The sequence below is a fragment of the Physcomitrium patens genome, chromosome 1 (assembly GCF_059467195.1).
Source record: "Physcomitrium patens ecotype Gransden chromosome 1, ASM5946719v1, whole genome shotgun sequence".
NCBI classification, from domain to species: domain Eukaryota; kingdom Viridiplantae; phylum Streptophyta; class Bryopsida; order Funariales; family Funariaceae; genus Physcomitrium; species Physcomitrium patens.
In genome coordinates this window covers 12127671-12150793 of record NC_143410.1, presented here as the reverse complement: position 1 = coordinate 12150793, position 23123 = coordinate 12127671, and positions in this window count along the sequence as shown.

The window sequence follows — 23123 nt, the reverse complement described above, 5'->3', positions numbered from 1 at the left end:
TATTGATGGCTATCATTCATACACGTTTCTTATAAAAAATAATTAAGTGCTTATTAAGTGATAATTTTGATGGCATAATCTCCTCTTTCTAATTGCCTCTTTCACTTAAAAATATTAAATGTTAAAAGTATTCTATATATCCGGCATTCTCTATGCTATTTATTGTAATCTACAATAAATATTGTAGCTATAGTGTTTGGAATGTAGTAGAAGAAGTTGTTTATCTTCTCCCCTTTTCTTTGTATATGAAAGATAACCATATCAATATATTCTCTGTTAAGTGTGTATATGTGTGTATTTTTACATGTGTATGCACATTACTTCTAGCTATTCTTTTCTCTTTCTCTTTAAAATATTCTCAACATATTATCAATATGATTGCTCTTATGCAATTGTCTTGGTTCTTAAAAACTTATGTATACTTTATCTTTTTTTTTCTTTCATATTTTTTCCTAATTTATTGTTGTTGTTGTTGTGTTGTTGCTCTTGTATTGTTTAGCTATTGCTGTTATTATTATTATTGTTGTATTGCTATAGCTACGCTATTGTATTATTGATGTATCATTGTACCTTGTCAACAAATTATCACATCTTGTCATTGACTACCGTACCCTACCATCATCTGTTACATCTTGCCATTAACCACGACATCTTACCACAGACTACTACAATTCACTACAAACCTTTATTTTTGTGAAAAAAAAAAAAAAAAAAAAAAAAAAAAAATCCTCAAATTTTTAACATTTTTGATTTCAAGTTTCAACTTCATCATTTTATTTGGCTTTACATTTTAAGGTATAATTTATTCAAAATTTTTACTTGATCTTGTATTTTTTTTCACAAATTTATTTATAATGAGTGCTTTAATATCTTCAATTACTTCTACTACATTTCTAAATATCACTACTATATTCCAACATTTTTAAGTACTTTTATTTCTACCATTAACTGCTAATAAAAATAATTATCTATTATGGGCAAAAATAGAAAAAAAATTATTTATAAAATAATTCTCAAATTTAATTTCTTTTAAAAAATCTCTTATTGTAAGTACTTCAATTCGTCTTGCTATTTGTTGGAAAATACTTCTTTTTTTTTTTTTTTCATCATCTTGTACCTCCATTGCAACATCAATATTTGGAAACGGAAAATCTAGCTAAGTTCTAGAAGAATCTTAAATCCAAGTTTAATCATCAAAAGACCATTTTCCTTCTATATGCCCGTCATGATTGGACACATTTATGAATCTTGAATTTTCCAAATTTAAATGCTTTCAATGGTGAAATATATGATATTGTCTTATAACTATGGTTATATTGATAAAACATCTCTAGACAAGAAATGATTGACAAAACTCTCACTACATTTCCTCCTGCATCTATTGACCTTACACAACAATATAGGAACATGAAATTTTAGAGCCATCTTGATCTTATATCCTATCTATTTCTTGTGGAGAAACAAAACGAGCTATTCTTTTGTAATACAAAAGCTTATTCTATAAGAACCATGGTTCCAGAATCTCATGCACTCAATATTTCAAAGTCTAAGAAAAAATTATACAAACATAAAAAAAGTCCTCATAAGTACCAAGTCAATCATAGTCGTGACCATTTCAACCTATATGAAAAGAATAAATATTCTACAACTAATTTCAGTGGAAAAAAAAAATCAGACATGAGTTCTTACCATAAATATGGAATAATTAGATATTTGGCACATACATGCTTACTTCATAATATTTTGTCAAAATATTCTAAAAAAATAAGAAACTTTGAGCTAAGGCTTGTAAAGTTTATAACATAGATGCATCTATAGACTCAATTGGTATTGATGATTTAAAAGCTTATATAAATGATAAAATCTCTAATAATGAGTCAAATAATGCGCTCATTGATTCCATGATAATACATAATATCATGCGAGATAGATAGTTTTTATTTGAAAAATCTTCAATTGATAAATTAAAAATTTGATGATAATAGTTGGAGCAAATGCATTTTATTTTCAAAAAGAAACAACAATGGTAAAATTGCATACAGGATCCATCATAAAATATAAACATGCAATATTTGTATCCTCAGCATATTGAGTCTAATTAGCTACCGAGATGTGTATGCCAATAGTTATCACCTTTCAATTATAATTTTAGATAAGCGAGAGGTTTTAGTTCTTGAATTGAATCATAAAGCTGTAGAAAAAATCTTTATTAAGACAAATGGTTTATATTAGATTACAATCTCACCTTTTAGTATATTTAATTTTGCATCATCAATCACAAAGAATTGTATTCTTTTTTAGCATGGACTATTAGAACATTCAAGATTTATATTATTTTGAAAGATATTTTTATATATAATTGAATATAATTTAAGACCTACAAATACAGATTCAATGGAATTATATTGTGCATGTGTACAATGTAAGATGATTGCTCGGCCTTCAATTTAAAAACTCCCACAAGAGTTACTACCAATGCTTAAAAGGTTGTATGGTAATATTTGTGGTCCTATTAATCAAATATCTAGACTATTTTATTATTTTTTGGTTCTTGATGATATATTAGGCAAAAAATTATAAATTTTTTTATTATTAATTTAAAACATGGTATTTATCAATCTTCTATTTATACTTATTTGTTTTTGAAGACATTTTCCTGATTATCCTATCAAAACATTGCACATGAATAATGCAAAAGAATTTGCATCAAAGTCTTTTGAAGACTATTATAATACAATAAGAACTAACTTGACATATTATATTCTATATGAATATGTTCAAAATAAATTTATAGAGTCATTTATAAAGCATACACAATTTATTACTCGGCCACTCCTTCTTCATCTATATGGAATCATACAGTTTTGCATGTTACAATATTAATATGCTTCTATCTTTCTTCTCTTGAAATTATTATACCATAAGAACTCATTTTAGGTCGTGTTCTAAATGTATCTCACTTACAGATATTTGGTTACCATGCTTGGATTTTAATACCAAAACCTCAATGCCATATCATTGATGTGCATCAATAAAAAGACACATATGTTGATTTTGGTTCATCAATCATTATTTATATATTGATCCATTAACTGGCTTATTATTACATGTATATTTTCAAAATTGTTGTTTTGAAGAGAACATATTTCTATGTCTTCAAGAAATAGTATTTAATCAACAAAGAAATATAGGACTTGTATTTGGAGCACCAAAAATATTTACAATGAATCTTGATCTTAGAACATCTTTGGTTGAAATTGAAATTGCTAAGATTTTATATCTAAAATGGATCATAGATAAAACACTTAATGGCTTCAATGATGTACCTTGGATTATAAGAATTCTAATTTATGAGGTTCAAAATGAACTTGCTCAAATTACAATACCACTAATTAATATTCCTCAAGTTAAAACATCAAAAATTAAAAAGACTCCTAGAATCACATAAGCAACCATGAAAAAAGAAGGCTATAATATGTGATAATTCAAGTATTATTTCTATAAAAATTTCTTACTAAACCTAAAGAATCATTAATTAATGATAATATATCTATAAAAATTATACCTTCATTTCATGCAATAAATTAGGAAGAATAAAATCAAGTTGAGTATAAAATTATCTATTCTATATTGTGCTACAAATAACATTTAGAATAGACCATATATTATAATAAATGAATTATTTATATTCATGACTGGAGAAGTTCTTTCTTACAAAAAAGAGGATCCTAAATCTCAAACCATCTAGGAAGCAATGAATCACTTTGATTGATTAAAATAAAAAAACTGCCATCAAGAAAGAATATACTTCTTTGCATAAAAAAAAATCTTTGATTCAACTGTAAACACTCTTACTTCTCACTTTATAGGATATAAAATAGTATTAGTATGCAAGCAAGATACTAAGGATCAAATAATCTACTATAAAACTTGTCTTATTATCCAAGAATGTATTCAATGGTTTGGCATTGATTATAAATCTATATATTTTTCAATCATGGATTCTATTATATTTTGATATATTATTAAAATGGCAGTTCATGCTACTCTTGAGATGCATCTCATAGATGTAGTAACTACATATTTATATGGTTCTCTTAATGTAGATATTTATATGAATGTTCTACTTGATTTGAAAATATAAACTCTAAATGTATATATTTTAAGATAATATTATAGTATTAAATAACGTAAGATCCTATATACTCTAAAACAATCTTAATGCATGTGATATTAACATCTTCAAGTTTATTTAATTATAAATAAATTTGTAAGTGATCCACTAATTCCTTATTTGTTTATCAAATGAGATAAAACTCCTTTTTTGATCATCACTATATATGTTCATGATCTTAATCTAGTAGATACTGGATCTACATATGTTGCAACTACTAATCTACTTATCTATGGGATTGAATTGAAAATGCTAAGAAAAATAACTTTCTGCATTGGTTTTTAGATTGTGCATCTCACAAATGGCAGCATTTTTTTCTACCAACGTATATTAGATGAATCTTATAGAAATTCAATATGATTGATGTTTATCTATTGTCCACACCAATGGGTGGGAATTGTAATGATGGTCACAATCCATATTATTTATGCAAGGAGTAAAAGGAAATACTAGAAGAATAAGATTCATATCCTGCAACTATTATAGCACTTTTATATTTAGCTACATCTACAAGATCAGATATTACATTTGTAGTTAGTATTTGTGTAAGACACAATGCATGTTGTTATAATATAATATAATTAATAGGTCAGAAGGATACAAAAAATATTATATTATAAAAGATCTTACTTTAAATATTATAAAAAAATATCTTAGAAGATAGATAATAGTCCAAAAAAAGTAAAATTAAAGATGAAAATACTATCTTTTTACAAAATAAGCTTCTATTTATTTTATAAGGCCATAAATAAGGCAAAACAAAGTTGATTAGAAAAGTAAAGGATATAAGCATATGTAGGAAGAATTTAGGAATTTATTTGAATAAAAAATAACTCAAAAGAAAAAAGTTTATTATTCAAAAAGGACTGGTTATCAACCTGGATCAAAATCAAATCCTGAGGCATAAAACCAAGTACCTATGATAATTCTAGAGTTTTTTGGCAGTTAAAAAAGTAGAATTTGAGAGCAATCTTGATGAGGTTTTTTTGGGCATTAATTTAGAGTGATTTAAGTGCATAATGACTTTATAAGAGCTTTGCAAAGTCATAGTTGTTTTGGGTGATTTTGGATTTTCTGAAATAAAAAGGATATTATGTTTTGAAAAATTTTATAAGTTTGATAGTAGATCTATAGTTCAAAGTTTGAAAACTTATATATATAGTTGTTTGGAGTATATGCTATAAATTTGAGCTTAATCAAATAGTTGAATTGATGATTACTGAATTTCAAGTAGGTTGAGGTCATAGAAATTTGACTTTAAGAAGGAGTTAGAATTTCTAAGATCTTTAGCAATCTACTAATTGGATTAGAGTGAAATTTATGTATAATAGTAATGGAATTAATTTTCTCTACATATGTGAAATTTGAAAACAATTGAATAATTTGAAAAAGAGATATTGGCACTAAAAGTTCAACATTTAGATTGGAGTAGGAGGCTAGCCAATATCTAAGCGGATTTTAGGATTTTTCTTCCATTTAATAAATGCAATTATCTTCAAATTTTGTGTATTTGTTTCTAATTTAGTTATTGAAAAGTATATAAAATTTTAAGCAAGACTGATAATTTAATTGATAGATATTAAGGTTCTAAATTATACTAGGATTAAGTTGAGTTGGTTAGATTTTGATTAGGAATTGATTTAGGATTATGATTAGATTAAAATTTAGGATTTATTTAGGATTTATTTGGGATTATGATTAGATTAAAATTTAGGATTTATTTAGGATTTATTTAGGATTTAAGATTTAGATTTTGCATAGAATTTAGGATTTAGAATTTGCATAGAATTTAGGATTTAGAGTTTGCTTAGATTTTAGGCTTTGGCATAGAATTTGATTGAAGTCCATTAGAATTAAATTAGGACGACTGAAACTTATTTAAGATATATTTTTTATTATTTTAATATTTCTTTAGGATTTTTTAGAAATTCTTTTACATTTTATTGTAGATTTCTTTTGAACTCCTTTAAGATTTTTTATTGATTCTTTTGAAATTTTTTTAAGGTTTCTTTTGGATTTGATTAAAACTTGTTTAGTATCATTAAGGTTTAATTAAAATTTATTTAATATTCTATTAGAATTAGGATTTTATTGTTACAATTTCCATTCTACCTTCTTGTTAGGGACCATATGCAAGACAAAGATTCAAGATCAAAAAATAGAGTTAGCTCAATACTAGAACAATAATTGAATACAAACAAGGTCCTGACTAGATCACAAGAAGTAAATTTTCAATAGTGAGGATCCCCTCAATCTTGACTCTTATATATATTAGGTCTTAGGAAGCTTCTTGAGAAGTTTTCATGAGGCTTAGAAACAAAGCAAGCTTAAGATCTTTCTTCAACAACTTCCTAAATCATCTAAAACCTCTTAAAACCTTCTAAGATCTCCTATGGTCTTTTAGAACTTTCTTAGAATCTATTGGAATCTTTTAGAATCTTTTTAAAATCTACTAGAACCTTTTGGAACCTTCTAAAACCTTCTAGGATCTACAAAAATTATCTTAGAACTTTCTAGAACCTCTTAGAATCTTCTTAAATCTTCTTTAATTATATGTCCGTTGTCGTGTTGTAACACGAGTATACAGTGAAAATAAAAAGAAAGGGGAATTTTATTAATATTCAGTTACCTCGAATATTGGGAGCATCGACCAACTCCAGTACAAATACTGAGTGGTCAGGTTCAGTCACTCCGTTACAGTCAGCCGGGGCATACTGAAATGCTCCATTCGATTCCAATAACGGGAGTCAGCAGGAAGAGAAGGACCAATTCACACGACGGGTTCGAGGAGCCAATTGGATCCAATTTCGATAATCCAATCCGGGTCCTCTCATCCAATATGAGACCTGAATTGGCCGGTCAACCCAATGCAGTCTAATTACGGGAAATCCAGGTCTTACTACGGCTCTTAGCCAATCTGACGCGAGGACCAATTTGACCCAATTACGGGAACATCCAGGTTACTATGGGCATCTTTCCCAATATAGGACCTGAATTGGTCGGGCGACTCAATGTGGTCCCGATTACGGGGTTCGATTCTGTTTCAGGCTGTCCTGTTCTCTGTGCTGTTTCAGGGAACGTTGTTTTCGGTAAATGGATTTCTTAAAGGTAAAAACGGAGGAGAAAGCTTGACAGCGAGAGCCAATTTCGGATCCAAGCTTGAGGTGAGAGCCAATTCCAGATCTAAGACGGAAGATTGAAGAAATTCAGAGGATAGTTTTAGGGGGGAAGGTTTTTTTTTCGGGGGGAATCGGGGGGAGCGAGTTTTCAAGCTTTTGCAAGGTTACTAGTTCGGTTTTCATTGGAGGTTTTTGGAAGATCAAGGGAATTAGAGAGAGGAGCTTCATGCTTCGGGTCGGGGAAGGAAAGATATAGAATTTGGATTTTTCTTCTTCGTAGAGTTTTGGGACGATTGAGGCAATCGCTGCTGAAGTCAGTGTTGTAATGGTGAATCGGGATTTTTAAATGAAGTGGGTTTGAATACTCTTGACTGTTTTGTAAAATCGAGTTACGTCTGTGATTGAAGGATTAAAGGGGTGTCTATAGGATTGAGTATGCGGAGTGAATGAAATTTATTGGGTTAATCTAACAGGACAGTCAGTGGATACAAGATCGTAAGTACAAAGGGGTATTGAAGATTAACAGTTTGGGTTGTTCGGGGTTCTCTGTAACGTCTAGAGACCTACCGACTGGGGCAAAAAAAGGACTTCGACAAGCAGTCGAAGGGCATCAGTAAAGATTTACGGTGTATTCTTGCAGTCGTTTATATTCCAGCAGTCAAAAACTGATAGACTGCTTGACTATCGGCGGATCTCCATACTACCTTCTACAGCCAGACGCCCGGCGCGTTCTCGAGCAAGAAAGCACGTAATACGACATAAGTGGTGAACCCGACGTGAAAGCTTGAGGTAGAAGGTATTGGATTTTGGTTGATTTTATCTTTATTTTTATGGAAAACGAAAATAAAAATTTTGAAGGATCTTTGGGAGAAGTTTCTGGTGGGGGTTCTTCTAAAGGACAAGGTATGCACATGGATCTATCTATTGCTAGTATGTTTCAAGCCTTTTCATTGTCAATGCAGCAACAGCAAAGTAATGATCGAAAGGAAGCTTTGGCAACCAAAGCATTGCAAGCAGTGGTCAATAAAATTGATCAATTTGATGGGAGGAATATTTCAAGGTATTTAAGATGTTATGTTCGTGAAATGGAATTAAATCGGGTTTCTGAGAAGAAAATGGTTGCACTATTTGGACTTGTCACGATACCGGAGATAAGGGACCACATTACATCGATTACGGATCGTTGTGGGAATTCATGGGAGGATTTTTCACATGCATTGAAAGACGAATATTTCTTGGAAGATGTTGATCGCGTTACTAAGAAGCTGTTTCTGGGATGGATTGAACGGCCCAATACGAATTTGCAAACAACAGAGCTACTAAGGGAATTTGAGAGGCAGTACTCTCAATTATTGAAGGTAGAAAAATTGACATTGGAGCCGAACAAAGTTGATCTATTTCTTCAAGCTGCTGATGGAGAATTGCAAGAGAAATTAGAATCCCTTCTTGAAGACAAAGAAGAAGATAAAGGATTGACAACGAAGTGGAAGAACATTGAAGATGCGGTCGGGTTGCTTACAAAAAAAGAAAGGAGGAAGGATAGGAGCAATATTCCGAAAACAGTACAAGCACCCAAAGCTCCAGTACGTACAACACCACCGACAATGCCTACAGTTCAACCTTCGACATCCTTGTCAAAGAAAGCAGATATGGGTATGGAAGAAATTATACGAGGAATGCGAGATCTTCAAATCAAATTGGCAAGACTTGAAGAGAATACTTCTATAAACAATTCGAAGAATGTTTCAAAACAAGGATATGTACAAAGATGCATTTGGTGTGATGATGCTTCACACACTAGAAAAGATTGCAATGAATTTAATAATATGATACGGTAGGGAATTATTTGCTGGAAAGATGGGAAGATAGCATTGAAAGATAGGGAGGATCTTCTTCAAACCAATTTTGGCAAGAGAGGAATGAGAGCATTGGTTCAAGATTACTTAAAAGAGCATGAAACAGTAGTACGAGAAAGTGTAAGTTATGGTGCTAGAGTAGATGATGAAATTGGTGGAAGTACGGAAACTAGTGAGTTTTGGCTTTTGCCGTTTCTACAATGCAAGAAGGGAAATTACCTCGAGAAGCGTTATTGAGAACTGCAGCTACAATATGAGGAAGAACAGGTTGGGAGGATCCTATTGAGTCTCTTTCAGTTCATGCATATATTGCTAAGAGCCAACATAAAGCTTTGATGGAAGAAAAAAGACGAGGAAATTTTGATGATACTAGAGAAGGAAATTCTTTTAAGAGGCAAACTCGAGGAGACAAGGCTCGGGAGGCAGCTTCACAAGAATTGCCTGTAAAGGATACCTCAGCATCATTGGGAGAAAAAACAACGGAGACAAAAGATAAGGGCAAATCAATTGCTTATAAGCTACTTTCTGATATTGAAGCGGCAACAAATTTGAAAGGGGTGTTGAAAGAACGTATATTAAACGCTAAGGTCGAATTCACATTGAAAGAAGTCTTGAGAATTGCAAAGAAGGAGTTTCATGATGTTATCATTGACAGCATTAAGCGAAAGAGGCAATTAATGAGCAAAACTGGAATGAGTCATGTTATTGATGCAAGAATATGTAGAGATGAAGAAGAGGTTGATATTGGTTACAAGCAACCAACAAATGAAAAGAATGGGTATAATCAGCGAGTACGTTTCAAAGATTCTAGTGACAAGGAAATGGAAACTTTCAGCCATTATACTCGAAAGCATTGGGCAAGGGCAACTACTGAGGTATTGGTGAAGGTAGGAGATATAGAAGAACCAATAGTTGCTTTGGTGGACCATGGTTCTGAAATAAATCTCATGTCTAAAGATCTTTATAAGAAGCAAAAATGGCCAATTGATATGGAACATGGATGGGCAATACGAGCAGCTAATAACACACGAGGCGAATTATATGGAGCTTGTCCAGATGTCAAAATTCGGATTGGGGATGTTGCGATGGAGCAACATTTCTTCGTTCAAGATACAAAGTCTTATCCGTTGATTTTAGGACAATCTTATATCACGGCAACACGGATGGAAACAAAGGTACTTGACGATGGTTCTGCTTATGCAAGGGTACGGAGCGAAGATGGGAGGAAAGCTGTACAATTTCTAACAGTACCTCCTAACCATGAACGGAATCGAGATAGGTTGAGGGAGAAACCATTGCCAAAGATTGTTGAAGGATTTAAGGATTTTGGGGAGGTACCACTATAAAGCGAGATTATGGAGGTACAAAAGAGGAGGTACTCTCGCGAGATGAAGGTACCTTTGATGCGAGTTTTATTGATATATTGGAGAATGGAAATATTATGTATAAGAAAGTTGATGATTTTAAAAGAAAAGAAAGAAAAAGATTATATGATATTGAAGGACAGTTACGCAAGATAGGTACATTGCAAGATGATGAGAGGATTTTGGGTGTTTATGAAGAAAATGGATTGGAAGATTCATTGGAATTGATTACATCTATTGGGTTAGGGGATAATGATAAGATTGTTGAGATTCATTCGAGAGAGGTTTATACCATGCTTGAATCTTTTCAAGCACCAGAAGTCACAGTAGAGACGAGATATAAAACGACAGATAAGAAGGTAAAGCCTGTTGCCGGACCATTACCAGAGGATTCTAAAGAACAAATGGGAGAAGCATCAAAAAAAGCAAGTTTAAGAGATCCAATGAGTATTGGACATCAGTTTACTGAAGAGACTTTTGAAGAATTGAAGATTGGTTCTGATGGTTCTTTATTGCCGGAAGAAATTACTTGCTTCAAAAAGATGTTGGCTAAACAAGGTAGATCATTTGCCTTCAAATCTCATGAAATTGGGTGTGTGGATCCAAATATTATAACACCTATGGTTATCTTCACTGTACCACATGTACCTTGGAATCTAAGACCGATTCCAGTACCGAGGGCACATTTACCTAAATTGGTCGAACTATTGAAAGAAAAGATAAAGATGAAAATATTAGAACCTTCATTTGCGCCGTATTCTAGTCGATGGTTTACGGTACCTAAGAAGAATGGGTCACTACGGTTTATTCAAGATATGCAGCCGGTGAATGCTGTAACTGTTAGGAATGCAGGAATTGGACCTATTGTGGATGAATTTGCTGAGGCGTTTGCTAGAAGGGCGATCTATTCAATGGGTGATTTGTATTCAGGTTATAATCAATTTCAACTTGCCAAAGGAAGTAGAGATATGACAACGATGAGGACACCGCTTGGATTGGTTAGAATGTGCACTCTTCCTCAAGGCGCGACCAACTCGGTTGCACATATGATGAATGGGATGAATAAGGTATTGAGAGATTTTATTCCGGAAAAGACTATGCCTTTCTGGATGATGTTCCTATAAAAGGGTGCAGAGAAGGAGACAAGGATGAAACTTTACATACGAGGGGGTGTCGCAGATATGTTGTTGATCATATACAAGATTGTGAAAAGATTTTAACTCGGCTTGGAGAAGTTCATCTTACATTATCGGGTATGAAGTCCGTATTTGGAGTGCGAGAGGTTGTAATTGTTGGACATTTATGCGGATCTTACGGAAGAAAACCAGATCCGACTAAAGTTGATGCAATTGGAAGGATGAAAGAGGATTGTGGTTCTTTAACAGAGGTTCGTAGGTTTTTGGGTGCATGTGTATTTTATCGAATCTGGATCCCTCATTTTGCTCACATAGCGGATCCATTATATGAACTGTTACGCAAGGGTTACCGATTTGAATGGAAAGAAAGGCATATTCAGGCAATGCAAAGATTGAAGAAATTATTGATGTCACCTCCAATATTGAGGAAGGTTGATTATAAGTGCAATAGACCAGTGATTCTTACTGTAGACGCTAGTCCAATTACCGTTGGATGGGCGGTGGATCAAGATGATTCAAATGGGAGTAGATTTGCGGTTCGATTTGGGGCTAAGGTTTTAAGTATTTGTCAGCGTGCATATTCACAAGTGAAAAGAGAACTTTGGGGAGTCGTTTTGGCTATGAAAGCTGAAAAGGACTATTCGATTGGGGCAGTAGTAGTAATCGAAACAGATTGCTTGCCAATGCTTGGAATGATTATTAACTGTTCAACGCCAGATATTGCAATGTTGAGATGGATTGCTTATATTAAGTCACTAAATCCAGAATTTAAGCATATCACTAGAAAGGACAATTTAGTAGCAGACATGTTATCTCGAGCAAGATACGAGAGGGAGGACGAAATGGTTGAAGACATTGATGATGTCGGATTGAAATTCTATTCAATATCAAATCTCAACAGAGAAGACAAGCTATTTCTTGAAGAATCTTATGAAGGAGAATTATTGGATATTGGTCATTATTTGAATACCTTGTCTAAGCAGGGGAATTGGTCTACAGAAAAATTCAAACAAATAAGAAAAAAAGTATATGGATTTTTACTTCGAGATGGATTCTTATGGAAGAGACCAAAGAAAGGAATTGGAATGCCACAACGAGTGATAGGCAAAAGGGAAGAAAAACTAAAATTATTAAAGGAGTTTCATGATAGTTTATGGGCAGGGCATAGAGGAATCTGGGCTACTTTTGCTAAACTCAAGGAACGATATTGGTGGAAAAATATGTATCGAGATGTGCTCTCATTTGTAGAGTCATGTGAAATCTGTCAATCGTATTCTAATATCCGACATCGAGATGGTCTTCATCCTACGTATCCTCTGGCTATTCATTTTAAATGGGTTGTTGATTTGGTTATTATGCCGGTTGGGTTATGGCAGATGAGATATTTGGTTTTAGCTCGTGAAGATTTATCAAATCAAGTAGAAGGAAGAGCATTGAGGACAAAATCTACAAAGGGGATTTGTAGGTTTTTGCTTGAAGATGTCATTTGCCGTTACAGGTGCGTAGTAAAAATCACTGCAGATCGTGGAGAATTAAATGCACAAGAAGCTCGTAAGTTCTTTGAAAAATGTGGAGTTAAACTATCACTGACTACTGCTTATAATTCGGAAGGGAATGCGAAAAGCGAACGCGGTCACACGCTGATTGTGAAAGCATTGGTTAAAGCTTGTAATGGGAAGGTTAAAGAGTGGCCACGGCTTTTGTCATTTGCATTATGGGCTGATCGAACAACACATAGTTTGGTGACAAGATATATGCCAGTAGAACTTATGACAGGTCAAAAACCAATTATGCCGATTAAAGAAAAGGTACTTACTTGGAGTATGCTACCATGGGAAGATGGATTGACAAGAGAAGAACTTCTGGCTATTAGGATTCGACAATTGGAGCAAAGAACGGAAGATGTCCAGATAGCATTGGAAAGGTTAAAAAGAGCAAGGTTACAAAACAAGGCGCGATTCGATAAGCAACATCGATTGAGACCAAAAGCAATCGAGGAAGGTGACTGGGTACTTGTTTATGACAATAGTCTGGATAATCAACATAGTACTTTGCAGAAATTTTCAAAACGTTGGTTTGGACCATATGTTGTAACAACTGTTCATGATAATGCGACTTACTCATTACGGGAGTTAGATGGTACAAAATTGAAAATACCAATTGCAGGGAAGCGAGTAAAAATATTTAAACGAAGACACGCAGAGATGAATATGGAAGACCTTAATGAAGGTACAGAGATTCCGCAGCAAGAAGATGAAAGTGATTTGGATAATGAAGGTGACGAAGACGAACTAGACAAAGACGTAGGAGATATATTCTGAATCAAACCGCAATTGGATAAATTGGTGCATACCGGAGGATGCACAGGTTCAGAGGGGGTGGATGTCGTGTTGTAACACGAGTATACAGTGAAAATAAAAAGAAAGGGGAATTTTATTAATATTCAGTTACCTCGAATATTGGGAGCATCGACCAACTCCAGTACAAATACTGAGTGGTCAGGTTCAGTCACTCCGTTACAGTCAGCCGGGGCATACTGAAATGCTCCATTCGATTCCAATAACAGGAGTCAGCAGGAAGAGAAGGACCAATTCATACGACGGGTTTGAGGAGCCAATTGGATCCAATCTCGATAATCCAATCCGGGTCTTCTTATCCAATATGAGACCTGAATTGGCCGGTCAACCCAATGCAGTCTAATTACGGGAAATCCAGGTCTTATTAAGGATCTTAGCGAATCTGACGCAAGGACCAATTTGACCCAATTACGGGAACATCCAGGTTACTACGGGCATCTTTCCCAATATAGGACCTGAATTGGTCGGGCGACTCAATGTGGTCCCGATTACGGGGTTCGATTCTGTTTTAGGCTGTCCTGTTCTCTGTGCCGTTTCAAGGAACGTTGTTTTCGGTAAATGGATTTCTTAAAGGTAAAAACGGAGGAGAAAGCTTGACAGCGAGAGCCAATTTCGGATCCAAGCTTGAGGTGAGAGCCAATTCCAGATCTAAGACGGAAGATTGAAGAAATTCAGAGGATAGTTTTAGGGGGGAAGGTTTTTTTTTCGGGGGGAATCGGGGGGAGCGAGTTTTCAAGCTTTTGCAAGGTTACTAGTTCGGTTTTCATTGGAGGTTTTTGGAAGATCAAGGGAATTAGAGAGAGGAGCTTCATGCTTCGGGTCGGGGAAGGAAAGATATAGAATTTGGATTTTTCTTCTTCGTAGAGTTTTGGGACGATTGAGGCAATCGCTGCTGAAGTCAGTGTTGTAATGGTGAATCGGGATTTTTAAATGAAGTGGGTTTGAATACTCTTGACTGTTTTGTAAAATCGAGTTACGTCTGTGATTGAAGGATTAAAGGGGTGTCTATAGGATTGAGTATGCGGAGTGAATGAAATTTATTGGGTTAATCTAACAGGACAGTCAGTGGATACAAGATCGTAAGTACAAAGGGGTATTGAAGATTAACAGTTTGGGTTGTTCGGGATTCTCTGTAACGTCTAGAGACCTACCGGCTGGGGTAAAAAAAGGACTTCGACAAGCAGTCGAAGGGCATCAGTAAAGATTTATGGTGTATTCTTGTAGTCGTTTATATTCCAGCAGTAAAAATTGATAGACTGCTTGACTATCGGCGGATCTCCATACTACCTTCTACAGCCAGACGCCCGGCGCGTTCTCGAGCAGGAAAGCACGTAATACGACACCGTGACATCACATCTTCTTCTAGCTTCAAGGTCTCTGAGAAGAATTATTGCTACAAGTCAATATATGCACAAGAAGTTGAAGATCTGTTGTATGGTATCTGTTTTATATTCCAGTTGTTTTTTACATGGTAAATGATTCATAGGTCCCTATAGCCATTGATAGTGTCCCAAGCCTTCTACTTATGACCAAGCATGAACTTTGATATCTTTGTTATGGAATTATCTTACAAACACTCCTTCTGGACATCCTTCATAGGCAAGTTCTATGTCAAACTTAATTACCAACAATCTATTACTAAGTATCTTTTGACATCTTTGTGATTTAAGCAACTCTTCATCTCAAGGCCGTCTCTGCAAGCTACTTGGTTGAGATGGTATGACTAACAGGGTGTCTATCTCTTGGCTATCTATATCACATAAACTAAACAAAACCAAAAGAATATAAATAAGCTATAGTCGTGAACTTGAACTACTGACTTATATTGTTCTAAATATTTGAAAAAATTATCTCTTAAGAGAATGTCTCTTCTCCTTCTTTATGAGGCTAAGAACTAAGAATCTTCATAGTGAAGCCATCTTACCAAGCTATTGTTCTTCATTTTGCCACTTTTGATCTGGATGGATGTTATTGATAGAACATTTAAACCTTTATTTATTCATTTACAAGATTATTAATTGGTTCCTACATATGATTATTGATATCATATCTACGCCAATGGATCAGATATTTAAGCCTTTCATATCTTATCTTTGAATTTAAAACCTCTTCTACCTCAAATTCAACATGATCATTGATTTCAACTATAGGAGGTGGTAGTTATCTTTGACTTAGTAGATTTGATTCTTTATACCTTTTCAAAAGTAAAATATGAAAGACTAGATGAATCTACATGGATGAAGATAATTTCAAGTGATAAGTTACGTTATTGATCTGTTTTTGAATCACAAATGATTCCAATCTTCGGTAGTCTAACTTATCACATAGTCTATTGGTTTTTATATTGTGCCAAAGAAGTCTTACTTTGTTACCAACTTAGAATGGAGGATGTTCCTTCCTCAATTCATCTACTACTAGCTTATAACATAGTTGAGCCCTTTTTAGGTAAGACTTTATGATTGCTTGAAGTTCAGCAATCTTCATAGCAAATTCTTTTACTGCTAGATTTGCCAACTTTAAAGGCTCTATCATATCCATCTTTGGATGATGATCGTACTTTGAATAGAATGGCATTTGTTGCATAGATGCATGGATTATGTTATTATATGCAAACTTCGCCAATAACAAGTAAAAAGTCTAGTTGTCTTGTTAATAGTTGATGGTGCACCTCAAATATTCCTCAAGAATTTGTTTGACCTGCTTCATTTGGCTATCAGTTTGAGGGTGGAAGGTAAAAAAAATATTGATGTCAACCTTAAGAATCTTAAAAAGTATCTTCTAAAATCTTGATACAAATTATAGCCCATAATTCGATACAATATCATCTGACAACCAGTGGTAATGATAGACATTATCAATAAATAATCTTACTATCTGTTTAATAGTAATTGACTTCTTGCAAGGTATAAAATATGCTATCGTAGTCAATCGATCAACAACTACAAAGATAGTGTCAAATAAGCTTGATGGTAGAAGATCTGTAATAAAATCTATGGAGATAGATGACTATAGTTGTCTTGGAATAAGAAGGGATTGAAAAAGTCCATATAGCTAATGTCAAGGGTTCTTTGATCTTCAACAAATATCACATGATAATTCAAATTTCTTAACATCCTTCCACATTTTAGACTACCAAAACTCTCTAGACAGAAGTTCCAAGGTCTTGTTGAATCCAAAATGTCCGAGTTCAGGGAAGTCATGGCATGTTTGAAGAACGTGCATGTGAATTGATTCTTTAGGAATGAACAAATGTTCTTTAAAAAATAAGAGGTTGTCTTCATACTTGAATTTAGAAGATTTTTTAAGAAGTTTTTTAGCAAGACACTTGATATTAAGAACAAGAACGTCCATATTTGAGGCTTTACAATCTTGATCAAGAAATAATAAATCTACAAGCATTGATACATTGATTGCTTAAATATAAAATTCCTCAGGCTTAAGAAGGTTGTTTGTTATTGATCATATGTTGCCTTGATTTTTTTTGGTTCAAGGTAGGAACATCTTGATAATACATCTGATAATCTTTGTTGGCTCTTGGATTGATACATTGTCATATTGCATGGTTTTCTATTTGAAAAAATACTAGGTACTTAGCTATTGAGAGTTTAATTTTAACTTATTGACCAAGCTCCAATAAGTTATTGAATCTTTAAAATAGAAGAAAAATAAATACTAAAATATTAAAAAGATATTATATTAGTAAAATCTTTTATATTTAAGAAGGTTTGTACATAAGGCTTTTTAAAATATCTAGAAGTTTTTTAACATTCTTAGAAAAAATCAACTACAAAATCCATGATAAAGAGTTGCTTGCCATTGTGAATTCTTTCTAAAAATAGTACCACTTTTTTGAAGGCACCTATCATCAGGTGATTGTATATACAGGTCACAAGAATCTTGAATACTTCATGTCAATCCAAGTCTTAAATCGTCTCCAAATGCATTGGAGTATATCTTTAACATAATTTGACTTTTGCATCACCTTGTTGTATTGTGGTTCAACTACAATGTACAAATAATGTATTTATAAATTTAATACTTAATATATTAGAAAATATGGTGGAAGCCATGTTACTAGATTTTAATTGGTTGTAGAGTGTGGTTAAATTACTATTTTAAAAAAAGGTCGTTTAAAAAAATTACTATTAAAATTTTTGTAACTTTATTTTCTTTTGATAGTGACTTTTGAAGTTGATTTTATTAATAGTAACTTTATACATTTAGAGTCACCTTTTTTTGACATTGGTGACCTTTAAAGTTTTATTTTGGTTCTTTAATTTGATGTTTAAGGCATATAATATGTAAATCTTATATGAAAAGAGATTGAAGAGGGATTTTGGTAGCAAAAAAGGTAGCTAGGGCACCCATATGAATGAATGGAGATGGATGATATAAATCTCTATTCCTATTGGTCAAAAATCATGACAAATGGGCTTCAAGAAGGCTACCTAAGGCCATATTAGGGATTAGGGTTAGTCTTTTGAAAGGATTCAAATATCAAAAGCTAAGGTCATCAAGTTCAAGTTTTTGGCAATAGTTTTGGTGCAAAATTTGAGTCATTTGGAGTTTTTATGAAGAAAATATAGGCGCTTAAAGTCAAGGTATTGGTTTTGTACCTACTATCACTCTTTAGGATATAACACACGTGTATAGAAAGCAATGGAGAATAGATCTAAGATTAAAGAGAGCACTTTTTTGGCTATACTTTGTGTATATTGTTTGATGAATTATAAGCTAGAATGAAGAAGATATTAGAAGTTGAAGTCAAAGCTTGGAATCTAAGGAGTAGTAAGTGACCCAAATTACTAGTAGTTGTATTTGGAGCAATATCTTGTGTAATTTGACAAGATTTTGGCTAAAAATTTCTAAAAATATATATTTTTATGTTATTAAATTTTATACATAAGTTTTGTGACATTTGGATTTTGAATTTGTAAGATATGAAGAAAATAGTACTCGAGTACTTGTGAATTAGGATATTAGAGTACCTATTAGGTGGTTTAAGATGCTAGATGATTGGTAGCAAATTTATAATTGAATTTTTTTAAAGTAAAGATTAAGAGTAAATTCTATAATTTTTGTGAATTTGACAAAAATTGAATAGTTAGATCAAGAAATATGAATTTTTGAAGTTCAAGAAGAAATAATCCTTTACAAGAAAAATATGTTTTGAAGGGGTTTTATTATAATTTAAGCATTTTATACAAAATAAAGAGGTTTTTTGGAAGTCATGACTTTACATATATATTGAAGAAGGATATATAGAGCTTTGGTTAAATTTTGATATAAAAGTGAGCTTTTGAGAAGAGATTATGGATTTTCTTTGAAATTATTGAAAATCTAACTTACCAGCAAATGGTTAGTTTTGATTTGATATAACCAAGAGTATTTGGAAATTTTTAGATATTTTAGAAAGCCTTATATACAACCTTCTTAAATATAAAATGTTTTACTAATATAATATCTTTTTGATATTGTAGTATTTATTTGTCTTCTATAAAGGCTAAATAATTTACAAGAGCTTGGATAATAAGTTAAAATTAAACTTTTTACATCTAGATATCTAGTGTATTCTCAAATAAAAAACCACACAATACAACACTGTAATATTAGATAGTAGCATAAGACTTTATATTATAGGTCATGTTCTATAATTTTTGAAATCTAAAGCATTGACCCTCGCTTGACTCTAGATTTCAAACCTCGTAAGAGTCGATCCTTCATCTTTGCCTCCAAAATATTTTCAATTTGGAGACATAAAGACTTAAATTTAGAGTCATAATCTTGCACCAAGTTAACTTGTATAAGATTTATCAACTAAATGCATGCTATCTTTTATGCATTGATGGGCCAAAATTGATTCCTAAACTCAGTCTCAAACTCCTTCCAGTCACAAAATCCACCTTGAGCTTAATAGCTTTGAACTCAATGTCACTACCAAATGGCTGCCATTCTCTCAAATAGCTGACAGCATATATAATCTTTCAATGGTATTTGCCCTAGATATTTAGAAGTATTGTTACATATTGAAGAGCCATTAACATACATCTTCTTGTCTTGAAGTTCCAAAGTATGTACTAGACTTATTCAATTTCAACTTAGCAAATGTCAAATCTCTTATCCTCAAGGCTTTTATTTACGTGTTCAAAGTAACTATGTGACCTAAGAGGTGTTGTTTTTTAGCCTTTATCTAAGATTGCTTTACCATATCTCTTATACTATAATTTCTTTGCTGAATTCTATTATTATAATATCTTTTCATCTCTTGATTGATTTTTTAAAAGTAGCTCATGGTAGCCTCAATATAGTACCAAGTGTGACTACAATAATTGGCGTTGGATTAAATGATGACTATTGATACACTACCAAAAGTAAATAATTTAACACTCACTCTGATATTAATGAAACAGGACTAGACTATCTCAAAAATCTAAGATCCTTCTATTTCATAGCAATATAAAATATCATTATAAAATGGAACGAAACAAACCAAAACAAAATTGAACGGAAGTAAACAAAATAGGATATGAAAGACAAACTAAGCAAATGGAAACATAACAAAACTGAATTGAATAAAAGGATGTAAAATCAAATTTTACTAAGAGAAAGGATATGAAGCCTCATCTGATTAGATGCCCCAAAAGACCTTGAGAAGTCCTATTTATACCTTATTCTACCACCTTGTATTTTCTAAAATATTCTTAGGTAGTAGGCTCTACCTAAATAACCACCTTAAGTCTTTTTTTAGAAGATTCTATAATAGATTCTATCTAAATAATTACCTTAAACTCTTTTTAGAATGATCTATGATGGATCCTATTTAGTCCATTAATATAACCCTAATTCTAGAAACTTCCATGGTTCTAACTATCTATATAATTATCTTATTTATACCTTTTTACAGAAAGCCATTATAAAATATTTAAGGTGCTATGTAAAAGAAATGGAATTGAAGTATGTTCCAAAAAGAAAGATGGTTCAATTACTTAAACTACCTATTGCATCACAAATAAGAAATCAAGTAAGTTTCCTTATAAAATATTTTGGAGGTTCATAGGAGAAATTTTTTCAAGCTTTGAAAGATGAGTTTTTCTTGGAAGATAGTAAGATGATTAGAAAGAAGTCATTTTTTGAATGGATTGAAAGGCCAAAAAAAGATCTTCTAGCAACACAATTATTAAGGGAGTTTAAAAAGCAATATTCTTATTTATCAAAAAAAGATGCAATTATTAGATCTAAAAAAAGTAGAACTTTTTCTTCAAGCAGTTGATGGAGAGTTACAAGAGAAGTTGGAAATCCTACTTGAAAATAAAGAAGAAGATAAAGAATTGATAAAAAAATCGAATAAAATGGATGAGGCATTAAGATAGCTTGCAAAAAGAAAAAGAAGAAAAGATAGGATTTACTTAGGATTTAGGATTTAAGGTTTGCTTAGAATTTAAGATTTATGATTTGCTTAGGATTTAGGGTTTGGCCTAAGGTTTGATTGAAGTTCATTTGGGTTTCAACTAAGATTAAATTAAGACTTGGTTGAAATTTATTTAAGATATATTTGTGATTATTCTAATTTTTCTTAAAGATTTCTTAGGAATTCTTTTAAGATTTATTCTGGATTTCATTTGAATTCTTTTAAGATTTCTTATTTTTTCTTTTGTAATTTCTTGAAGATTTTATTTGAATTGGATTAAAGATTACTTAGAATTAATAAGGTTTAATTAGAATTTATTTAGTATTCTATTAGATTTAAGATTTTTTTATTGTAATTTCTATTATACTTTCTACAACCAAGTACTTGGTGCATTCTCAAGTAAGACTTTATATAATACAACAATGTTCAATACTACAACATTAAAATGACATCAAACATTTATTACGTTATTTAAAAGGCATTGAAGATTTGGAATTATACTACATATACTCTATAGATCAAAAATTAGTTGGATATTTTAATGTAAGATATAAATCTAATATTGAAACACCTAAATGTCAAAGAGGCTATATATTCTTTAGACATGAAGCTGCATTATCATGGAAATCAGTGAAACAAACTATAACTATAACTTCATCCAACCATGCAAAAATTATTGCCTTACATGAAGCCTCTCAGAAATATATTTGATTGGGATCAATTAATAAATTCATTCAAATAACCTGTAAACTTTCATATGATGATTTTCTAACTATCTTGTATGAAGACAATAATGCTCGTGTTGCATAAATGCAAGTTGGTTTCATTAAAGGCGATAGGACAAAGCATATTCATCCAAAGTATTTTAGTTATATCCATGACTTAGTTACTAATTAAGTACTTAAGATCAAGAAAATTGAATCTGCAAATAACCTTACTCATTTCCTCACCAAAGCTCTTCTTTTGTGCAACCATCGCCGACTTACTTATGGCATTAGCATGAAGCGACTTACTTTCCTTGAATAAAAAATTTAATGAACTCTTGAAATAATGTTGTATTCTTTTTCTTTCATCTATGGTTTTGCCCTTAAATATAATAAAATTTTCTCAGATAAGGTTTTAATGAGGTAGTAGTTGTTGATCTTGTGACATTATAAAAAAAAAAGTATAGATCATAATTCTATACATATAAATATTATGACAAGTAAAGATGAGTGTTGAAAGCATTAAATGTAGCCAGCACTCTCCACATTATTTACTATAATCTATAGTAAATATTGTAGCTACAGTGTTTGGAATATAGTAGGAAGAAATTGTTTATCTTCTTCCCTTCTCTTTGTATATGAAAGATAACCATATCAATATACTCCCTTGTGTGTGTGTGTGTGTTTTTACATGTGTGTGTACATTACTTCTAGATACTCTTTTCTCTCTCTCTTTAAAAACATTCTCAACAATAAGAAACACAATTAGTGGTCGATGTCCTGCAAGATCGTATTCGAATCATTATTCTCCACGTGGCATTCACTTTTGAGAGCTCTTCCCTGGGATGGGAACTGGCTTGGACAAAACCGTCTCAGAAGCGAAGGTCGACGAGATATCGAACCCTCCCATCGACGGCTTCGGTAATGCAATGACGGGTCCATCCGATTTGGCAAATATGTGAGCTGGCATTAAAGAATCATACACGTGTCAACATTGGATTGCTG